This window comes from Megalobrama amblycephala, linkage group LG19, assembly GCF_018812025.1.
Source record: "Megalobrama amblycephala isolate DHTTF-2021 linkage group LG19, ASM1881202v1, whole genome shotgun sequence".
Lineage (NCBI taxonomy): Eukaryota > Metazoa > Chordata > Actinopteri > Cypriniformes > Xenocyprididae > Megalobrama > Megalobrama amblycephala.
The window spans coordinates 32560217-32585261 of NC_063062.1; the positions used below are offsets into that span (position 1 = coordinate 32560217).

The 25045-nt window shown below is 35.7% G+C and overlaps 1 protein-coding gene across 11 annotated transcripts in view; it reads left to right on the forward strand.

Moving 5' to 3' along the window:
* The window catches only part of large2 (LARGE xylosyl- and glucuronyltransferase 2), a 163971-nt gene that overhangs the window by 109319 nt on the left and 29607 nt on the right, over positions 1 to 25045 (forward strand). Inside the window, exon 1 of one of the 11 annotated variants that reach the window (XM_048169590.1) lies at positions 10793 to 11542. The exons of 9 other annotated variants lie outside the window; for them this stretch is intronic. The gene's annotated coding sequence lies outside the window, so the exon portion shown is untranslated. Of the gene's footprint in view, positions 1 to 10792; positions 11543 to 25045 lie in introns of those variants that run through there. One more of the 11 variants, XM_048169589.1, reaches the window with a different exon arrangement.

The following is a 25045-nucleotide window of genomic DNA, read 5'->3' on the forward strand; positions in this document are numbered from 1 at the left end:
ACGTTTTATGCGTTTTGGCCGTTCATTTACACGACAACAGTGTTTTGGGGGCATGAACACGCAAACTTTTGAAAACATGTTTCAAAGTGCAAGTTTTTGAAAACAATACTGTTATCTTCTCTGTGTAAACTACACAAACGCAAATCTGTGAAAACGGTGATGGCATGCACATGTGTATTACGTGTTTAGGCATGTGCATTTGGCACGAGTGCTCTGTAAAAGAATGCGTATATAAAGTGACATCGCCAACTACAAGCCTGGCAGCATAAGTTTTAGTCGTTTTTGCGAATTCTTGTAAATGACAATCGTTTTGATAATGTTGTCATCTGTACAAAGAAAAAAAAAAACTTTCCGTTTTTAGTTAGGGGTGGGAATCGCAGGGGACGTCACAATACAATACGTTCACGATCACTCGCGCTTGCCTTAAACACCATAAACACCAAAAACAAAGTTCACACAGCTAATATAACCCTCAAAATGGATCTTTACAAAGTGTTCGTCATGCAACATGCCTAATCGCGTAAGTATAGTATTTATTTGGATGTAGGGATGTAACGATGCATCTGGAACCGGTTGAAAATCGATTAAAATATGTGACGATTCAAGTCGGTTGAGATGCTAAATGAATCGCGATACATTTGGGGGCGGGGGGTTATATGAATGTATACATGGGTTTCAAAGACGTCACTTCCGCTATGCCCGCCGCCATATTTGGGACCGGTCACAGCTGCGCGCCCTGTTTAAGTCTATGGTGACAGCAGCTACAACTACCAGAGGAAGGCCAACAAAACGCTCTCAGAAGGTTCACAACAAGTTTATAATAGATCTTGGATATGTGGTGCTGTTAGCCGTTTCAACAGTCGTCAGAACTTCAAATTTATTTGAAAATATTATGAATTCTAGTTGCTGTGTTTCGGCGTGTTACAGGATGAACAAATTCACGACACCAGCTGACTACATTACTTAGTTCAAGTACATGCGTGCATGATTTTGTGCAAATATAAGTTGTAATTTTATGTATAGCTTGTATAAATATATATGAATTACCATAGGATGTGTCCTGTTGAGTTAATTAACCTTCTAGCAAAGCGCTTCAGTTTACGGGTGTTCATTCAGCGCGCGCAGCTCAAATAATACTGTTATCAAAATGAATCTGTTATTGATGTTATTGTATACAAAAAAAAAATCTGTTATTGTTCATGATCCTTATTATTAATCAAACTATGTGTTGATGAAAATAATACTAGAATATAAGAGCTAGTTATTAAAAATAATGCATTCGTTTTCTAAAAGAAATATTAAAGTTTTAATAATACTGTGTAGTAACGTTAAACATTTTAATGACTTAATCATTGCTGTTTGAGCTGCGCACGCTGAAGCTGAAGAGAATAAAAAAACCCATAAACTGAAAGTTAATTAACTTTCAACTTTTTAATTAATCAACGGAACACATCCTATATAAAATAATCCAGATATTAATACAAAATAAAAATAATATTACAACTAGTATTTGCACAAAATCACGCACAGATGAACTTGAAGTAACCTCATTGAAACTCCGAAACACAGCAAATAAGCCCAAATAATTCACAACGTTATTTTACAAGTATATACGATTATAATATCATGTATAAGAAGAAGACAGTCCCAATCATATTAATGTTTTGTCTTTTTGAGCGCTCGCACTGAAGCTATAGATGATCATCAGCTCTGTGGGTTATTTACCTCAACGAAACACATCCTTTATGAGAATAATCAGATATTTATACTTAATAAAATTAATAAGTTTTATCTGTACAAAATGACGCGAATGCACAAGTGAAGTTTGAACAAGTTATGTAATCAATGTTTAACTCAGTCGACGCGCTCTTACCACAACAACACGCTGAAACAACAACACAGAGAATTCACAACATTTTATTACAATAGTGTCCTCGTTATAATGTTACGTAAATGACAGTCCCAGCAGTTATTAATGTTGTGCATTGCTGTTTGGCTGCCAGTGGTGTGGTCCCTTCTGAATGAAGCCAATAATTCTGCCGATCTAACTACTTTGGGATCAAATAAATTTGTAGTTCTGACGACTGTTGAAACGGCTAACAGCACCACATATCCAAGATATATTATAAACTTGTTGTGAACCTTCTGAAAGCGTTTCGTTGGCCTTCCTCTGGTAGTTGTAGCTGCTGTCACCATAGACTTAAACAGGGCGCGCAGCTGTGACCGGTCCCAAATATGGCGGCGATAGAATACAGTGACGTCACATGAAACCCATGTATAGCTGAGGAGAACTGACTGTGTTCAGAAAAGTTTAGATGGTATTTTCTTTTCATCTTACTTCCATACAATGGCTTTTAAAATAGTTTTAGCACACAGCGCTGTTTGTTTAGAGCGGTAACCATGGAAGCGCTGTATTGCCGCTGTTCCATAAGCGCCACCTGCTGTCAGACAGTGAATTTGCGTTCTCATGCAGCCCTTCTGCTCTTATGAAGTTTTATGTAGCATAATTTCACAAAGCTAAAGTCTGAACATTCTGTTTTTGCTTCAGATGTTAAAAATTATACAATCTAATTTAAATTAAAAACTGCTCAAACAGCATCTTTGTTGGGATTGTGATTAAAATGTAGTGGTTGCCTCTAATTTTAAATGGCTACAGATAGTTCAGCCTGTAATAGAACAAATAAACGTCTTGTTCATGTACTCATATGAAGAGATTTCTTTTATTTGTATTATTTATTTATTTATTTGATTTAGGATTTGTTTTAAAATTTCAATTTAGTTGTTATAAAGATATTTCAATTTCACAAAGAAATATACAGCATTTTGTCTGAGAAATAATAAAAAGACACTTTCTCATTTAAATCTCATTTTGTTAAAAAAAATCATGAGAAAATCGAATCGTGAAACCAGTATCGTGAATCGTATCGAATCGTGAGTTGAGTGAATCGTTACATCCCTATTTGGATGTTTACATTTTGATTCTGAATGAGTTTGATAGTGCTCCATGGCTAAAGCTAACATTACACACTGTTGGAGAGATTTATAAAGAATGAAGTTGTGTTTATGATTTATACAGACTGCAAGTGTTTAATAATGAAAATAGCGACGGCTCTTGTCTCCGCGAATACAGTAAGAAACGATGGTAACTTTAACCACAGTTAACAGTACATTAGCAACATGCTAACGAAACATTTAGAAAGACAATTCACAAATATCACTAAAAATATCATGTTATCATGGATCATGTCAGTTATTATTGCTCCATCTGCCATTTTTCGCTATTGTCCTTGCTTGCTTACCTAGTCTGATGATTCAGCTGTGCACAGATTCAGACGTCCTGCCCTTGTGTAATGCCTCGATCATGGGCTGGCATATGCAAATATTGGGGGCATAATACCTGACTGTTCCTCGGAGGTCATTTAAACAAATGAGATTTATATCAGAAGGAGGAAACAATGGAGTTTGAGACTCACTGTATGTCATTTCCATGTACTGAACTCTTGTTATTCAACTATGCCGAGGTAAATTCAATTTTTGAATCTAGGGCACCTTTAAATAATCCTAATAGTGTTGTAAAAGGTACCGGCCTGGGTAACGTTATTTGAAAATGTTAAAAATGTGATGATACCAGCATAGCCTAGCATGTTGAGCACTGTTGAGCGGATTCTTAAACACTTCTGATTGGCTATTGTGTGTTCACGCAATCAACATGTATGTCTGTGATTGGCTACAATGATCAACGCTTCAAAAACATATTGTAAATAGACATCTTTGACTCTTTTCACCGAGTGCTTACAAATTCACACGGGAGCGTATGAAAGCAGACGTGTCTCAGCGGATATATTAGGAATCCGCTGATAGACACCTGCTTTCAAAGGCTCCCGAATATATATAAGCGTTCGGTGAAGAACATCAAAGATGACTACGTTTGTCACATCAATGGTATGTGTCCAGACTGAACTTAAACATGGCTGAGACATCTATTATTTTACTCACACTGCTGTCCGCCAGCCCATTAAAAAACTTTTTTTTTTTTTTTTTTTTTTTCTTTAGGAGGCTAGTTAACTTATGTTCACATTTCCCTCATTCATGTGTTGAGCGCCGCCTTGAAGTAGCGACGCTGGAAGCAGGGAAATCTATTTATAGCGCCTTATTTTATTAATTAAAATATCGATATTTGGTGCCAGCGTATCGATTCTCGTATCACACAGAGAAGGACGACGATTTATCACCATAAAGAGATTTTGTCGCACCCCTATTTTTAGTACGTCGTTGTCATGTAAACGTACACTTAGATTATGATTACAGGGGCAGAATATTAGATGGAGGGGAAGTTATTTTGATTAAAGATTACGAGGGCACACTAAATATATAAAAAAGTAAAGATGTGCATGGCTAAATCATTTAAAACAAACACTGCAATATCCTATTAATCAATAAGATTTGTCTGTTTTGATTTCATGGTGACTTTAACTCCATCAGTTTAGACAGAGTTAAAGTTTAACTTGATCAGTTTAGGTTTAGACTAGGGTTTAGTGTAGGTGGTATGTTATTTTAAGTGGTACTCACCAGACATTTCATTTCCCGAACTTCCATGATATGTACAACTATAAACATCATAAAACGTTGCAGATTTATGTAATCTTTTTTGGATAAAACTGCCACTCACTGGACTTTAAAAGAGTTGCGAAACATGCAAGAAGCAATGTAATATCATTTTGCATAATTGTCGCCCCTAGCATGGTTTTCTAATGAGTCTGGGTTGCAGTTATTGGTACGATGATTCTTCTGACCTTTTAATCCCCCAGCAGTAAGGGTTAAAGGTCACATTTATCTAATGAAAGGGATGCTAAGCTAATGGATGGCTTCACCACAGAAATTTCTCACACCCCTCAGCTACTTGTGACCTTTAACCCTTTATTTGTGGGGCGTGAGAAGGTCAGAAGAATCACGGTGCCAATATATAAAACCAGACACAAACTATCTCCATCTGTCATATCGAGAACACTCTCAGTGTTTTCATCTCCATCCCTGGTAGGGTTTCCACATCATGGAAAACTTGGAAACATTTAAAGGTGCCATAGAATGGAAAATTAAATTTACCTTGGCATAGTTAAATAACAAGAGTTCAGTACATGGAAATGACATGCAGTGAGTCTCAAACACCATTGTTTCCTCCTTCTTATGTAAATCTCATTTCTTTAAAAGACCTCCGAAGAACAGGCGAATCTCAACATAACACCGACTGTTACGTAACAGTCGGGATCATTAATATGTATGACCCCAATATTTGCATATGCCAGCCCATGTTCAAGCCATTAGACAAGCCAGTATTAACGTCTGGATCTGTGCACAGCTGAATCATCAGACTAGGTAAGCAAGCAAGGACAACAGCGAAAAATGGCAGATGGAGCAATAATAACTGACATGATCCATGATATCATGATATTTTTAGTGATATTTGTAAATTGTCTTTCTAAATGTTTCGTTAGCATGTTGCTAATGTACTGTTAACTGTGGTTAAAGTTACCATCGTTTCTTACTGTATTCATGGAGACAAGAGAGCCGTCGCTATTTTCATTATTAAACACTTGCAGTCTGTATAATGCATAAACACAACTTCATTCTTTATAAATCTTTCCAACAGTGTGTAATGTTAGCTTTAGCCCGTTAGCCACGGAGCATAGTCTCAAACTCATTCAGAATCAAATGTAAACATCCAAATAAATACTATACTCACATGATCCTATGCTTGCATGCAGCATGCATGACGAACACTTTGTAAAGATCCATTTTGAGGGTTATATTAGCTGTGTGAACTTTGTTTATGCAATGTATATAGAGTTGAGAGCTCCGTGGGTGTGGAGCGCGAGCAATTAAAGGGGCCACAGCCTGAATCGGCGCATTTTTAATGATGCCCCAAAATAGGCAGTTAAAAAAATGTATTAAAAAAAATCTATGGGGTATTTTGAGCTGAAACTTCACAGACACATTCAGGGGACACCTTAGACTTATATTACATCTTGTAAAAAAAAAAGTTTTAGGAATAATTTACGGGTAGGGTTAAGTTTAGGGATTTAGGACTAAATTTTCAGACAAAATATGTTGATCCAGGAACATGTCTTAATTGACAAATTCACAGTGACGCTTGTAGATCTTTCATCCACTCGTAACTGCATTTTGTGAGTGAAGTTTCTATAAAATAATTTTTAAATATCCATATTCAGTCATCATGACTGGATAATTCATGGAAGTGAGAACCCTGCACTGGCCAATCAGTAGCTGAGCTCTCATAATAGCTCCCCAATCACCATGGCAACATGTTTGGTAACTATGGTCAACATTTCAAAAAGCGACCTTCTTAATTAGTGTAATTAGCCCAATCAGTAAGAGACATAGGGATAAAGAGCACATTCTTTTCTTTATATCGAAGCTGTTTGCTTAATGAGACGTTTTCTCTCGTTTAAGAGTATAATAAGACTTCTTGTGGACGTGTGGGTGTATGAAGAACTGATTAAGTTCACTCAGCAGAGTGCAGGCAGAGGTAAGATGCTGTCTGTGTTATTTTAGTCATGTCTGAGGTCTCAAATACAGTCGCCGTTCAGGATGCCAGCGGCTGACGCTGCGATTGGGTGAAACTCTATTTAGAAAAGCTGTCTGGAGCCGGAGATTGGGGTGAGCGCAGGCCGAAGAGAGACAGCACTTAGTAAAGTTTGCTAACCTGTAATCCAACCTCTCCTGCGTCTCTTCCTGCACTTGTCACGACTAAATAAATTGTCACTTTTCCATCAGCTTTATGTGTGCGTGCCACTATCGATCATTTACCCTCACACCCGTAGCAACACCTCATGGTCCTCACGCTATATTCTGTTCCCATCAGCCAAAGAGAGTGCAGGCAGAGCACAATGCCACTTGTTTTGGAGACTTTTTGACCTTTTGACCCATGTAAATCCTCTGTGGTGGACTAGGTATTATATTTCTTGTTGTTTTGTAGTGGTCATGTCAAAGGCGGCTGTCCTGACGGCACTCATGAGTTTGTTCGCACTCAGAGAGGGGGATTAGGGAGTGTTTTTACTGCAGGTTGGCATTGTTAACATCATTTCCTACACGACTCCATGAGTCATAAAATGTGCTGGTGTCTGTATTCTGGGGGAGAGGAAGACTGATGAAGAGAGAGTAAGTGAAATAGTGAATAAATTCATATGGCAGATGTCAGGCAGAGTGTTTTAGTGGATATAGGATATAGCATAGCTCCAGATGATTCAGTTTTTATCCCTCACACAACGGATAAACCAGAGCTTAGTCCTTAAATGCTAATCTCTGGGTTTCTACAGCCATTATTTTTCAGTGAATTTGTCACAGAGATTGTGATATTTTGTTCACAAGGATTAGAATATGCAGCTGTTGCAGCCATAAACTCATATGCACCAACCTATTGGGTGGTGCCACTCATGTGCAATGCAGGTTTTGTGTCATTTCCTGATTAATTTAGAATGCTGTGGTCTCTCCATCATAAACTTATTTGTTGATCCCAAAATCAATAGAAATCAATAAGAGTATGAAATTACTGAAAATGAAGCCTGTTTTTATGGTAAATTTGTTATTTTTTTTTATTGATTTTTTTCTTTTTAATATGTAACAAGAATTGGATGTATAAATGTGATCTAATATATGAAATGGATTTTAGATGTGATCTGAAATGTAATATTTTATCATATATTATTTCCATGAGATATTGTTTCCCCCCAAAATTCTGTTTTTCATTTGTTTCCGGGTTCCGTTTTTATGGTTTAATTAAATATTAAATATTAATAAAAAAAAAAAAAAATGTCTAATCATAAAACTTTTTTTTATTATTTATTAAATTTATTAATCTATTAAGTTATGAAATGTTTTATTATTTAAAAAAAAAAGTGCTAGTAGTCATAAAACTTTAACAATTTAATCTTAAAACGTAACAAAATTAAGTTAAAACATTAAACAAAAATATGTGATAATTTTTTGTATTGCTATTGTTATTTTTATTATTACTTTAGGAATTACATTCTACTTTACAAGAGTAATATATTTCTGTCATAATTTATAAAACTGAACTCTTATTTTGGCGGGTTGTAGAATAATTGTGGAATAATTTAAATTGCAAAGCATTTATACATCAAATATATGCTGATTAAAATAAAAAATGTATTACAGTAATATTTAATGAGAATCTAATTATCTAATTATCATTGAAAATAATATAACATTGTAAATCATTGAGAGTAATAAGAAGTACAAAAAAGTAAAACTTCATATTGAGATTTTTTTGTGCCAAGTTATGAAAATGATGTCAATGCAAAACAAACAAACAAACAAAACAAAAAAAAAATCCTAAAAATGGCTTTCATTTTCTTGATTCAAGATCTATTCATTTATTTTCTTCTTTTGATTTTAGGTAAAATATGAACTGGGCATGTTTTCACTAGCTTTATTTACTAAATTTACAAATAAAAAGTTGCCAAAAGGGACAAAATTTAAAGAAATAAATTAATAAATAAACAAAATAAAATGAAATGAAATAAAATAAAATAAAACAAAATAAAATAAAAAGGACAAATTTACATAGCCACTGTGTATATTGTGAAGTGATTCATTAGTTGTAGCCAGTTGTTGTTGTTGTTGTGTGTGTGTGTGTGTGTGTGTGTGTGTGTGTGTGTGTGTGTGTGTGTGTTCTGTTTCAGCCATCATAGGGAGCATGCAAATATGGAGACGGAGATGTTTTGTTTATCCTTAACGTGTTGTGTATTATAAATGGAAGAACCTGTACAAGTATATGAGCCATGAATTGTAAATCTGTCACCTTGCCAAAGACCCTTCCCAGAGTATTTGGATCTTGTTTTCATTGTAATGTTTTTCAGATCCAAATAAAAGCAATCAAATCTTCAACAGTTGTTAGACAAACCCAATTCTCCCCATTCCCCCTCACCCCATCGTCCCCATGTAAAGGACTCCCCTTCGAGTGATAGATTACTACTATCTCACTCTATGGTGTCTTGGTTTACTGTCACACCTCCCAATTCCACCCCCGAGGCTTCTCCAGTGACCTTTACTTCCTTAATGAGGAGAAAACACGAGGCGTTAACTTATCAAACATTCATTTAACTGTCATCTTATCCTGAGTACAACAACTGAGGAAGGACAAAACTTGTGCAGCCAGGAAGGAAGAATGACCGTGATGTCACAGTAACCAAATATTGGTGAATTAATAAATAGCAGTGCATGGCTTGATTTCTCAGTTGCGATTAGATTGGATTGTTTGGTTGATTGGATTAATAGTATTGGCTAATAGTTTTGACTCTGTTTTGATGAAAGATTATGAGGTGTCAGCTTCAACATTGTAACTTGGTGCCAGTTTGACACTAAACACTCAAAGTGAGGCCATTGATTACCAGACAATTCACATGATGTATACAATGTTTGCTTTGCACTGACAGGTTCAACTTTACACATAAGTGATTTTTACACGTTTTAATTCTCTAACAGTGTCTTTTAGAGAACAAAACAAGAGATGTGTAAAACTATCAAACTTTATGGTAACACTTTATTTTAAGTTGACATAGTATAGTAGTAAATTATGCATAATCACAAGTAACTAACCCTAAACCAAACCATAAGCCTAACCTTAACTCTACAGTGAGTGCATGTAGTTAATTAATGTTACTCAGTACTTATTTTTGTAATTACACTGTAAAAACAACACCTTAAAATAAAGTTTAACTAACTTTATTAATCCATCTATAATGCCTTTTTTATTTTGTTGTTGTTATATTCATTATTAACTGAGTTTTAATTGATGCAATTGATTATAGATCAAGTGTTTATTATTAATAAATAAATAAATAAATAATACATTAAAATTTATTTTATATATATATATATATAAAACCCCTAAGGGTAGATGGGGATGGGAAAAAATATGCGAAGGGAATAAAAAATTATATTTCAATGCTTTTATTTGTTCGCTCGCAAATGTTTTGTGTTCCAGAAAAACCATTGCAAGTGAACAAATTAAATGAAACGAGAGAAAAAAACTATGCTTTTGTAAGAGAACTCTAAAGTTTCTTGGGGAAACACAAAACCTTTGTTAGTGAACACAAAACCACTGAAATATAATTTTACCTCCATTTTTTTTTTTTCCATCACTATGTCCCCTTAGGGGCTCCATAGATATGCTTTTCACTGTGACATTATCATTGTGAAATGCTATATGTTCAAGCCTGATGGACTGAAAACCAGGAATATTTTGATTTCATTGTTCTTTTCTGATAACAAATTTACTGTAGTGGCCAAAAATGATGTGTGGCCTGGAAAATTGACATCTTCATCCTTTATTCAAATACTATTAAAAATGTATTAAAGATTTTGTAAGCATATTGCATAGTTGTTCTTGGAGTCAATTGCTTTATTTGTGATAATGAAACGAAATGATTTTTGACCAGGCTGCCCTAGTAGTCACTGTACACTTTTATCCTGTGAGCATTTTATTTTTCAAATGATTTTAGTGCTTTGTTCTTCCCTCGTATTTAAAATATTTTCCTCATATTTTGATGGTTTAATTGAACTTGTAGGGTCATCCCCTCTGTACTTCACTTTTGGCCACTTCTGTATATTTCAACCTTACGATGTAAGTTCGCAAGAAGTGTGTCAATCACTGAAATAGTAATTCTCTTAGTGATTCTGAGTACAGATGATGTGATTCATTAAGAGACTCTCCAGCCCATCTGCTGCGATAAGAGCTTCTAATGAGAGCCTGTAGAAATCCGAATGACAAAACAGGCCGTTTCGCTGTCTGATAAGAATGCTTGATTACACTCGTGTGCGTCGTCTTGATCTGCTGTCTGCGTGTGACTATCTGTGCTGCAGGATCATGTCGCTGGTCAGAGGAGAGGCAAAGCTTCCAGACTCCTGCATTCCTGCGCAACCCATCTTTTGTCATGCAGCAGCAGTTACTTGGAAGGTGACACCCTTCCCCCCTCTTTCTCCCAAGTGCATGCCAGTCATCTTTCATTAAAGGAGGAGAAGGAGGAACGGAGGAGGAGTGAGAGTGAATAAGCTAGCCGAGGTTAGGCCACTTAGTAAATCAGGTGTAGCAGAGGCTCACAAAGAAGGTTTTTCTGTCAGCGGCGGTGGACTAACTTTAAAAGCAATTACACTACACTTTAGAGCGTAAAGAGAGATTTGGAGAAAGACAGAGCAAAAGAGAGAGGCTGAGAGGTGCCTTTGATCCGAATGCGAGCCGTAAACCTGCCGTGGCACGCCAGCAGAGAGGTGGAGGGGAAGAGGGAGGAGTTTTGTTCTCCTTCCCTCTCAGACACACATGAACCGACACAGGTAGAGCAGTTCAAAGTTTGCCACTAGTGATTCAAAATCTCATGCGTGTCAGGCACCGTAACTTCATTCAGCTGTCAGACCGTCGTCAAAGCGCCCTCGAGCTGCCGGACAGAAGAAGAGAAAGCGAGAGAGAGGGAGAGCTGGCCTTGGCGCTGAGCAGAGGTGAAGATAAGTGTGTTCTCTCTCCCCCTTTCAGCTCTCTGAATGCAGGCTTTGTGTATGTGGCTCCTTTTTCTTGCTCTGTTTTTCTCCCTGGTGATATGAGTCTGTCTTCTATTGTAGCATGAGGTATTGTCCCACTTTTTCTTCTTTCTCTCCACTGTGTAAAAGTTGCAGTGTTTTTATGGTGCAGAGATACTTGGGATTTACTGCACTTTACAGGGAAGACGTGTGAAGGTAGGTTTAGTGTTAGGGGATAGAATATACAGTAAAAATCACTGTCTATGCAATGTACCTGTGTGTGTGTGTGCACGTTTTTGTGACATATCAGGACACAAATGTGTATAATGACATGGGTATGACATAGGTATTACTAAAAGAGGTGACTTTTGAGGACATTACCCCATGTCCCCACTTTTCAAAAGGCTTATAAATCATACAGAATGAGTTTTTGTGAGAAAGTAAAAGTGTGCACAGTTGCCTGTGATGATTAGGTTTAGGGGTAGGGGTAGTGTAGGGGGATAGAAAATACAGTTTGTACAGTATAAAAGCCATTATGCCTATGGAATGTCCCCACAATTCACAAAAATGAACGTGTGTGTGTGTGTGTGTGTGTGTGTGTGTGTGTGTGTGTGTTTGCTGTCTAGTGGGTGTGTGGTGTTTGCTGAGGTGAAGTCCTTTGTGTGTGTGAGGGGGGTAGGGTTACACTTTATGGAGAGCATTACTAAATACATTTTACAAATAATATATATAAAGTTTGGAATCATTACATTTTTTAAAAAATGTTTTTGAGAGAATTCTCTTACGCTCACCAAGACTGTATTTACAGTTGTGGCCAGAATTATTAGCCCCCTTCATAAATATGAACAAAGATGACTCTAAAAATAAATCTGCATTGTTTATCCTTTTGATCTTTAATTCATAAAATTAGCAAAAATCTAACCTTTCATTGAAAGAAAAGAATTGAAAGTGGGGGTAAATAACATTAAGAAATAAATGTTTTTCTCCAAAACACGTTGCCCACAATTATTAGCACCCCTAGAATTTTTTATGAGTAAAATATCTCTGAAGTATATTCCCATTCATATTTAAAATTTTTTTAGCTCACCGGGGTGATCATGAACATGAAATTGTCCAGCCATGACTTCCTGTTCCACAGGAGTATAAAATGAGGAAACACAGAGGCCAAATTCCCTTAATCATTCATCACAATGAGACAAAACAAAGAATATAGTTCTGATGTGTAGCAAATGATTGTCGAGCTTCACAAAATAGAAAGTGGCTGTAAAAAAATAGCTGAAGCACTGAAAATCCCCATTTCCACTATCAGGGCAATAATTGAGAAGTTCCAATCAACTAAAGATGTTACAAATCTGACTGAAAGAGGACGAGTGTCTAAATCATCCTAATGCACGGTGAGGAGGAATGTTTAAGTGGCCAAAGACTCTCCAAGGATCACAGTTGGAGAATTGCAGAGATTAGTTAAGTCTTGACTCTCAGAAAGCCTAAAAAAAATTATCAAACGAACCTACATCCCCACAAGTTGTTCGGGAGGGTTTCAAGAAAAATCCTCTGCTCTCATCCAGAAACAATCTCCAGTATATTCAGTTGTCAGACACGACTGGAACTTCAAACTGGACCGACTTCTATGGTCAGATGAAACTAAAAAAGAGCTTCTTGGCAGCAAACCCACCAGATGGGTTTGGTGCACACATGGATAAAAAGTACCCCATGCCCACGGTTAAATATACTGCTGGATCTTTAATGTTGTGGGCCTATTTTTGTGCTGGAGGTCCTGGACAACTTGTTCAGATATACCGTATCATGGATTCTATCAAATACCAACAGATAAAAAATAAAAACCTGACCACTTCTGCTAGAAATCTTATAATGGGCTGTGGTTGGATCATCCGTCGGGACAATGATCCAAAACAAACATCAAAACCAGCACAAAAATGTGTCACTGAGCACAAAATGAAGCTTCTGACATGGTCATCCCAGTCCCCTGACCTGAACCCTAAAAAGAATGAGTGGAGTGAACTGAAGAGAAGAAGCACCAACATGGAGCTGGAATCTGAAGGATCTGGAGAGATTCTGTATGGAGGAATTGTCTCTGATCTCTTCTCGGGTGTTCTCCAAACTCATCAGGCGTTATAGAAGAAGAGTGAGAGCTGTTTTCTTGGCAAAAGGAGGTTGCAAAAAGTATTAAATAAAAGGGTGCTAATAATTGTGGGCAACGTGTTTTGGAGAAAAACATTTATTTCATAATGTTATTTCCCCCCCACTTTCAATTCTTTTCCTTCAATGAAAGGTTAGATTTTTGCTAATTTTATAAATTAAAGATCAAAAGGATACACAATGCAGATTTATTTTTAGAGTCATCTTTGATCATATTTATGAAGGGGGCTAATAATTCTGGCCACAACTGTATTTAATCAAAAATACAGTAAATATAGTAATATTGTGAAATATTATTGAAATTTTAAACAACTGTTTTCTATTTTACTACATTTTAAAATGTAATTTTTTCCTGTGATCAAAGCTGAATTTTCAGCATCATTCCTCCAGTCTTCAGTGTCACATGATCCTTCAGAAGGCATTAAAAATCTTAATGATTCCACATTTTTGACCAACAGTGAATATCATGGATATAATATTATAAATAATTATAAAAATGTAAATGTAAATAGTGTTATTTTTATAATACAAATGCAAAACATTCTGATTTAGATTAGCCTGTGTAGTAATTAGATTTTTTGTAATTTTATTTTAATTTATGAAACAGAATCTATAGTACGGAAGAGGATTAGGGCCAAGCAATAATAAAAAAAATAAAACCATCTCGAGATTAAAGTTGTTAAATTTCGAGAAAAAACTCGTTAAATTTCGAGAAAAAAGTCGAAATAAAATGTTGAGAATAAACTCGTTAAATTACGAGAAAAAAATCGTAAAATTTCCAGAAAAAAGTCGAGATAAAATGTTGAGAATAAAGTAATTAAATTACGAGAAAAAACTCGTTAAATTTCGAGAAAAAACTCGTTAAATTTCAAGAAAAAAGTCGAGATAAAATGTTGAGAATAAACTCGTTAAATTACGAGAAAAAACTCGTTAAATTTCAAGAAAAAAGTCGAGATAAAATGTTGAGAATAAACTCATTAAATTACGAGAAAAAACTCGTTAAATTTCAAGAAAAAAGTCGAGATAAAATGTTGAGAATAAACTCGTTAAATTACGAGAAAAAACTCGTTAAATTTCAAGTAAAAAGTCGAGATAAAATGTTGAGAATAAACTCGTTAAATTACGAGAAAAAAATAGTTAAATTTCAAGAAAAAAGTCGAAATAAAATGTTGAGAATAAAGCCATTAAATTACGAGAAAAAAGTCGTTAAATTACGAGAACAAATTCGTTAAATTATGAGAAAAATGTCGTTAAATTTCGAGAAAAAAGTCGAGATAAAATGTTGAGAATAAACTCATTAAATTATGAGAATAAAGTCATTAAATTACGAGAAAAAAGTTGTTAAATTATGAGAACAAATTTGTAATTTACTCGTAAACTCGTAATTTAACGACTTTTTTCTCGTAATTTAATGACTTTATTCTCAACATTTTATCTCGACTTTTTCCTCGAAATTTAACGACATTTTTCTCGAAATTTAACAACTTTAATCTCGAGATGGTTTTATTTTTTTATTATTGCTTGGCCCTAATCCTCTTCCGTACTATAGTACCAGAAATCTTTGACGTTGTGGAGATTTTTTTGGTCTCCATGAGGCAAACAGCTTATTAAAAAATACAGAATGTTTGTTCATGTAAAAATGTAAAAGTGCAGAAAGTTTTCTGTAAGGGTTGTGTTTAGGGATAGGGTTAGTGTAGTGGGATTGAATATACAGTTTGCACAGTATAAACATCATTATGTCTGTGTGTGTGTGTGTGTGTGTGTGTGTGTGTGTGTGTGTGTGTGTGTGTGTGTGTGTGTGTGTGTGTGTGTGTGTGTCTTGGTGAAGAAAGCAGGCTAGTCTTACCCTGTCAGGCTGTGTAACCATTTGAATGGTAACGTTTAAGACAATGGCTTAATGATTTACATTTTAATTATCTTTAGCTGTGTGGACTTTTGTCATGTGACTTCACACTGGCTTGCTTTACTTAAAAAGAGCTTTGAGGTCAGCCTTGATTTCCTCACTGTGCGGAACAAAGATTGTAATGTATATTTAATGGTGCAGGGATACTTGGGCTTTAACGCACTTTCCATACTTTTCCATACTGGCAGACAGTCACATTTCACAGGAAGCTCATCTTTATTACTTTAGATTTACTTCTTCTGAACTTAGTCAGGTTGGTTTGTCTAAAGCTGATCTGAAATGACCCCTCTCATCTTTTGTTTTGTAGTGTGGATAGATATTAAAATAAAAAAAGAGCTTTTCATAGAAAGCTGTTTGCTGATAAACCCTTCAGAGTTCATCAATGTTCCGTTTCAACTCTTCTAATGTTGCTTCAATGCAGGCAAAAAAGAAAAAAAGAATGGGCTAAATGAATGGACATCTCTGGAGTTATTGATTTTCAGCGTGGAACTGAAGCTGGGAGGAATATGCAGTGCTGATAAATTTGTGAGACAAGGGCCGCATGCTTGAACAGTACAGAGATTTGAAGTTTATAGCAGCTCCACACATCGTAGCAAAAATAATGAGTGTTTTCAAACATACTGAAGCCCACAGACGTTTTACATTATTTTTTATCTTGTTTTCTTAAGACAGTGAGAAACATATGTCATAACAAAAGCATAACAAATCTCGACCAAACCTTGAATAGTATAAAGAAACAATAACAGCAATACACAGCCTCTAGATAACTTAAGATAACTTACTGGTCGTAAACAAAACCTGGCACAGTAGACTAAATAATTTAAATTCTTATTTTTATTATCATTAAAACAACAATTATTATTATTATCTCTAAGACAGAAGTATATAAGTATCGTAATAAGATTGCAATGTAAATTAAAAAAGGAATATTTCATAGTCATTATTTTATTAGTAAAAGTACATATGTATATGTATATGTGTGTGTGTGTGTGTGTAAGAATTACTGTTCTCATAAACAATCTAAGTGGTTTCAGTCATTACAAATAACCCTTTTTATGATTAGATAACTTCACTCTACCAGAGGTGGTGACTGCCGTTCATCAGATATTACTGAATACGCATTGATATTTAAATACGAGTGGTCGTATGTTAATGTGGTAATGTTGTGACATCAAACTAGTATGCCCCTATTTTAATGCTGTAGTTCAACATGTAAAGCATGACACTAGTAATGCCAAGGTCATGGGTTTGTAGACAGATCCGATTATAATTATCCAGTTGTTTGCTTCAAGTTTAGACTGGCTGTTTAAAAGCGGGGGTAAAAATGGCCAATTTAAATGCTAAAATCTCTTTAGACATGGTTATTTTCTTTTTTGTGTGTGTTTTATATAGATATGCATTGCTCATAACGTGATTTTCACTTATTGTGAAGTCCCCCCCCCCCACCATATTACAGCTTAAAAAACAAAATATGTATTATTGTTCGATATAAGTATATATAGATTTCACATACACTGTAAACCTAAATAAGTTGGCAAAACTTAAAAAAAAAAAAATTGAGGTAATCAGTTACATCAACATTTTTAGGAAATTCAAAGTTTAAGTAAGCAGAACTGGCAGATTTTTATTTTGCTTTCATACATTTTAATTGTTCTTAACTCGAAATATTTGAGTAAGATAATTCATACATTTAACTTAAAATTATCATGTAATCTAAACTAAATATTTTTAGTAGTGGAGAATTGGCTTGCTTTAACTAGCTAATTCAGTAAATGCTAATTTGCTAATTGCTTTGATAGCATTAGCATAGCATAGCAATTGCTGATTGAGTATACTATAGATGGTTTCAACGGCAACAACATAAACAAACATTTTGTGGCCCAAACTTAACTTTCGGTAGACTTCCACAAAGAATAAATAACAACAGACTCCCTCTAGAGTAGATTATTTCTGATAACAAGCAAAATAAATAACAAGTAAATTACATTAGCTAGCAAGTTAAAACTATGTCTAGCCGGTATTCATTTTGGTTACCAGTAGAAGAAAAGAACCATTATTTGGCCAAACTTAAATGTGACAAAGTTATCACCAGACCCGTTCAACAAACAAAGACCGGAAATTAACTTTGGGCCAGGTGCGTAACCATGGCAATGAACATTTAACATATCTGATGTCAAACCAAACTCATGCTCCACTTGTCACCATCATGGTAACCCCCAACATAACAAAAATCATAGCAAAACATTAAAAACTACTAAATCTCCCTCATAACATTTATCTTGCACAAAAAAATATTACACTTAATTTTAGCATTTACTCTCCCTTTAAAGTGTCATGGCAAAGCATGCTGGGAAATAGAAATCCTGGCCCAGTTTTAGTTTAATTTAAGTTAGTCTAATTTTTAAGAGACAAGTTCATATAACTCAAAACAATGAAACAATTCAGATTACTTAAAATGTGTAAGTTCTGTGAACTCAAAAGAAATGGAAAGTTCTAAATACTAAATAAAAGTTAATTTGATTGAACTAATTAGTTTAATTTAAGTTAATTATTTTGAGCATTAGGGTTTACATAGATTTCATATAGAGATATATATTTGTACATGAAGTTTTATATATATATATATCACTCAAGTGTTTTAGTAACTGCCAAGGGGTGCCACAAAGAAGTTTGGTTGCGCAAGAAGTTTCTGTCAGTAATTTAAAAATCAGCTCCACAGGATTGATGGGTTTCAGAAGCTCTGCTCTACACTGATGCACAACTGAAGCAAGTCTTTTTAAAGTACTGGTTGTCTCATGGATGGCAGCTCTCTCTTTCTCATTATCATCTATCACTCTGTCTGTATCTGTATCTCTCTCTCACGCTCACACACACAGCCATATGATTGAGGCTTTGTGGGTTTTTTGACTATAAGACACTAAGAGATAGAAGCTGATTTGGTTTCCTGGCTTGGAAGAGAGAAAGATTAGCCGGATTTCAGGCCTCAAAGGGACAACTGCAGCATGTGAGGAGATATTAAGTGGAAAGAGAGGGATTGAGTAAGGGAGGGAGAGAGCAGTGTTTTTGAAGATTAGCCCCCTAATGCACCGAGTATCAGACTGGGGAACGGACTCACACACTGAGTCTTTATGAGTGATATCCCACGATCCCTTGCTGCAAAGCCACTGGAGAGAAGTTCTTAATGGCTGTCAGTTCTTCTCTGGTGGCTTAAAGATGGAAAGAGACATTTCAAACCTGGGTCTGTGTGGTTCGTTTTTCAGACCTTTGAAGTTCACACATGCCTAGAGATTTTCCGTTGTTAGTTCAGGGCACTAATGATCAGACGCTTGCTTGTCTCTGTTTTGTGGTGTTGAATTAAGCCAGCATCCAACAAATCTGTGCTCAAAGAGAGGTGGCAATGAGAATAATTTTACAAATACAAATAATCGGTCCAACGCATATTCTCAGTCTGCTGTCAGCTGCCTTCTAACCAAAATGAACCTCTTTGATAGAAACACTCTGCATAGGCAGCAACTCATTTACTGTTCAAAAACAGTTAGATGGAGTGCCATGAAATAGAATAGAATGCAATGTTTGAACTTTTTTTACTACTTTTAGCACAGCTTCTTAGCTATGGAAAATGCAGTGCACTAAGAAAACAGTCATTATGTGTCGCAGCCGTAGAAGACGTTTGTCTAGCATGTGCATAGGGATTACGCATAGGGATATGTTCACAACCTGATTGGTCGGATTTTATGAGGTATTGCCTATTTTGAGATGGAACATACCGAACATCCAAAACAATGCTGTGTGCTGCTGAGATAAATGCACTTGTTGTGTGTGCGTAGCTTGCATATGATGTTATTTTGGCCAGCTGGGAACTTGTGAAGAGCTTATAAAATGTGTAAAGGAGTCACAACAGCGGCAGGAATCCCTCCGTCACACACAAGCGATCTGCTGCGTGGAGATCTGCGTCTGATGCCTGTGACGGGCAAACTCGCGACTATGACGAGAAAAAACGATTTGCGTGAGGATTCTGTCCTTTTTAGGGTCTTATCTTCCTGTTTTTGGTTCGTTTACATGTCTTTGGTCCGTGTTGGGTTCATATATCATTCGAACCGCACCAGAGTTCGTTTGGTGCGCACCAGGGTTCAGATGGCAGCGTTCGCACGTGTTCAAATGAACTGTACTAACAGAGCAATTGCACCAGGGGTCGTTTTAATCGAACCAAACATTACAAGTTTGAACACACCCTAAATCCACAAACAGTTGGAAAAAATTGTTTTGCATGCCATAACAGCATGGAAACAGCAGAATAATCAAACAAGAATAACAGTTTGTGAAATATTGTATAGTAGATGGAGGTAGGGATGAATTCAGGTTGATTGGGACACTTTTTCCCAGGCACCTCAAATGCCTCAATGTCAAAAAGTGTCCCAATCAGCCTCAATTCACCCTCTATCTTTTTGCCCCTTACCCTGATTCCTCCTGGCATGTAAACTCATTAACCTGCATTCTCTGGGCTTATTGAAGTGTGCATGTGTGAAATGTGACAAGAAAGCCCCCTTACTGTGGATTTAAGTGCACCCAAACAGAGCGACTGTTTCACTGTAGGGCTTAACCGAAGAAGAAAGTAAAAAAATTTATTCTCATCTCAAACAGAAATGCCACAGTTAATATGCTGCATCTGTAACTGCATGAGAGGATAAGTTTCCCACTGACATTTTTAATTCTTTTTTTTTTTTTTCTTTCTCACAACAGACATAACAAATGGAATACTCAGAGTCATTGGCTGCGTTCGAAATCGCTTGCTCTCTTGAGTAGGTACTTATTTTGAATAAGTAATTACTTCTCGACTGCTAAAACGTATGTTCTATATAGAATGAGTTTGTGTAGTATGAATGTAATCTGGACGTACTGCGTTCGCCATGTTGCCCTTATCACATGACCTACCAGCGTCGGTTGCGTCGCATCCTTGGAAGGTACTTTGGTCGCTTCACTGGCATTCATAAATCTTCTCCCGTGGCCTCATGGGATAGTAAAGTGTCCATTTTATGCACACAGAATCTTGGCAGAAGTAGTAGGTCATCCGGGTACTTTTTGCCTATTCTTTTCAGAGTACTGTAAATTTGGACATATTTCTTTTGTCACATACTGTTTTTCGCCTACTGTTTAGTAGGGAAGTAGGCTATTTCGGATGTAGTCAGATACACGAGTGATTACGTTTTGATGTCACTACTGGGAAATACACTAATTTATTTATAAAGTCTTGTAAACAAGGTTTACTTGTGTTGCAAGGTTATTGGTTTGCATGTAAAACGGGAAAACAGGTCATTGCAACGCATTTTGGGATTGTCATATCAAATTTTGGTAGGGATTTTGTTATAAAGTCAGAATTGCATAATATAAACTCACAATTCTGAGAAAAAACATCAGTCTTTTTTCTCTCACAATTGGACATTATAACACACAATTCGAGTTTATATCTCACAATTCTGACTATGACTCACAATTCTGACTTTATAACTCGCAATTGTGAGTTTATATATAACAATTCTAACTTTATAAGAAAAAAGTCAGAATTGTGAGATATAAACTCGCAATTGCGAGGAAAAAAAGTCAGAATTGTGAGATAAAAAACTCACTATTACCTTTTTTATTTTTTATTTCATGGCGGAAACAAGCTTCCATATAAAGATTATCTAAATGCGTCACCAAATAAATATCCAATACTGACCAATATCCATCCAATACTCATATGAATTAAAAAATCTGTAATGTCAGCCAATAACTGGTATGGTAGAGATATATTGGGCATCCCTTTGAACAAGGTGTCTTAGAAGGTAGTGCCTGTGATTAAAATGTGAGAAGTGCTTGCTAGTTAGATGCTGGAAATCCAGAACTGCCCGTAAAACACTGTGTGCGCAGACAGTGCTGAAGTGATTGTGCTTTAATCAAAGAGATCTCATCCCTGATTATAATCACTGATTATATTCACATTACAAAGTCCCTCATTTAAAGGGCAATGCTGTCGTAAATCCAGGTCTTCCCCACAGAGATTCCCTTCCATGTTAAGGGCATTATCATACTGTGACTGACAGCAGCAGTGGAGCTGGTCCCACCTGTCCTATCCACCAACAGAACATGAACATGACAAAGTTGAATAGATTAAATATTCATCTATATAATGTAGCATTTTATACAGTTGTCACAGGAACAACCCCACTGTAACATGGGGTTACCGTAAGTGCTCAAGGGCACAATGGTGATAGTTCATAACGTAGCACATTTTTGTGTGTGTTATTGCTTATATTAACACTTCAAAGTACATAAAGGATGGATAAAGGATAAGCAGTAGTGATGCTTTGTTACTGAATGAATTTTTAAATGAATCAGTTGAGTGAATGATTCAGTGACAGTTGTTTCATTTAGTATTTTTGAATGAATCAGGTGAATGATTCAACGACACTCTCATAAAGAAGGTGGCTACATCTAAAATCACATACTGCATTGAGTAGGTGTATCTTTTGAATAAGTAATTACTTTGCGACCATTAAAAAAGTATGTTCTATTTAGTATGAATGTGTGAAAAATAAATGTAATCCAGACGTACTCATCATGTTGTCATTGCCATTCACAAATCCTCTCCTTTGGCCTCACAGGATAGTAAAGTGCATTGGATGCACATTTTGGAATCACATTGAAAGTTGTAGGTCATCTGGGTACTGTTTTATAAATACTAATTTAGACTTAATACTCTTTTCGCCTACTAAATATTGTAGGAAGTATGACATTTCAGATGCAGCCAGTCACTGAATGAATAAGCATTTCAAACAAATAGTTTGATTGAGTGATTCAAATGACTCACTTATAAAGACGGTTGCTTGTCGCCACCTATTGGCGAAACAGTGTAACCTGCTGAAAGAGTCAGTTAAAAACTGGCACCATTAATATACATCTCCCAGGCTGACCATTTTTCTATAACAAAAACAGACAAAATTTTAAACTACATATCAGTGCTCTTGGAACGCTGCTCATGCAAATCAGATTTGAGAAATTATAAATTGGACATTATACACCTACAGTACAGTCCAAAAGTTTGGAACCACTAAGATTTTTAATGTTTTTAAAAGAAGTTTCATCTGCTCACCAAGGCTACATTTATTTAATTAAAAATACAGTAAAAAACAGTAATATTGTGAAATATTATTACAATTTAAAATAACTGTTTTCTATTTGAATATATTTCACAAAGTAATTTATTCCTGTGATGGCAAAGCTGAATTTTCAGCATCATTACTCCAGTCTTCAGTGTCGCATGATCCTTCAGAAATCATTCTAATATGCTGATCTGCTGCTCAAGAAACATTTAATGTGTACAATTGTACAAAATATTTGTGTACAATATTTTTTTTCAGGATTATTTGATGAAAAGAAAGTGTTTATCTGAAATCGAATCTTTTGTAACATTATAAATGTCTTTACTGCCACTTTTGATTGATTTAATGCATCCTTGCTGAATAAAAGTATTAATTTCTTTCATTTCTTTTCAAAAAAATAAAAATAAAAATTCTTACTGACCCCAAACTTTTGAACGGTAGTGTATAATGCTACAGAAGCTTTGTATTTCAGATAAATGCTGTTCTTTTGAACTTTCTATTCATCAAGGAATCCTGAAAAAAAAAGTACAACTGTTTTCAACATTGAAAATAATCATAAATGTTTCTTGAGCAGCAGATCAGCATATTAGAATGATTTCTGAAGGATCATGTGACACTGAAGACTGGAGTAACGATGCTGAAAATTCAGCTTTGCATCACAGGAATAAATTACTTTGTCAAATATATTTAAATAGTACACAGTTATTTTAAATTGTAATAATATTTCACAATATTACTGTTTTTTACTGTATTTTTAATTAAATAAATGTAGCCTTGGTGAGCAGACGAAACTTCTTTTAAAAACATTAAAAATCTTAGTGGTTCCAAACTTTTGGACTGTACTGTATCTCAGCTTCAAACTGAAAAAAATAAATAAATACACTCTTCAGCTTTAAAGGATTAGTTCACTTTAAAATGAAAATTACCCCAAGATTTACCCACCCTCAAGACATCCTAGGTGTATATGACTTTCTTCTTTCTGATGAACACAATCAGAGTTATATTAATAAATATCCTAACACACCTAAGCTTTATAATGGAAGTGAACAGGATCAACAAGTATGAAGCTCAAGAAAATTCATCCATCCATTATTTTTCGTAAGTTGAATACGGAAGGCGGTCTGGCGGAAGCTAGATATTTTACTTTATAACTTGTTAAATATGGGTATTTTTCTTACATAAACGCATTGCTTCGCTTCAGAAGGCCTTTATTAACCACCCGGAGCCGTGTGGAGTACGTTTATGGTGGATGTATGCACTTTCTTGAGATTCAGAAAGTCTTATACACCTAGGATGTATTACCTTATGAACAGTGCGATCCTACCTTGCTCTGGAAACAGCAGCATTTTGTGTACAATGACTGTTCTACAAAATAAGCATCTAAATGGACATATAGAGGTTTTAAGCTGTTACAGAACTGTATTTTTACAAATTCATGGAACTTATATAGGTTGATAAGTGCAATGTTGAGATAAGATTGTGTGTGGACTGTTTGCTCACCCAGATCAATACTGGAGTGCACTAAAAGGGGCTCACTGGTTTAATGTGTACTGCCTTATACTGCAGATGAGATGAGTATGTAGGCTATAAAAGCCAGTGGGGGCTGAGTGTTATGTATAGTATTTCACCTCCCTCCACTACACAGCCTCAGTAATTCTTGTTTTACTAGGGCACCTGTCCCTGTAGAGAAGGCTTGTGAGGCTCGTTGCTTGTTCAGCTAAAGATCCTTATCAAAGCTGCCCAGCTAGCCCACCTTGACCCTACTCTCTCCTTCTCTCTCTCACTTGCTTTGCTTTCTTTTTTACTTTCACTATCACTCTTTCTCTCTCTTTTAATGGATTTGGGTGGAGGCCTTTCACCTCTTAAAAGCCCTGTGTCATAAAGATCCTCTGCAAAGTGACCTATTAAAAAGCATCTTAAACAGAAGCCATAAACAGCAATGCATTTCCTGTTTGGAAAGATTGACCGGGCAGTGCAGATTTGGCTGAGGTGGCATTTTAGCGTTCAGCCTGAGCAAGAATAGGCAGGTTTTGTAATATAAGACACAAAAATGAGAGTTAAAACCCAATGTGACCTCAACTCTAAAGCATTTGTGCCGTTCTACTCCCACAAGCGGTAGAGACAAGGCCTGAAGTGATGCTGTGTCATCTGTGGTTTCTCCTTACTCGCTCTGTTCAGAGAATATTAATAAGCAGCAGATGAGAGATATGAGCAGAGAGATTTATGTGCTGCTGATGAGCCATGGAAAAGGCAGGTTTCAGCTTACCTGTGCCAATGCAAACTGAGGAGACGTTCT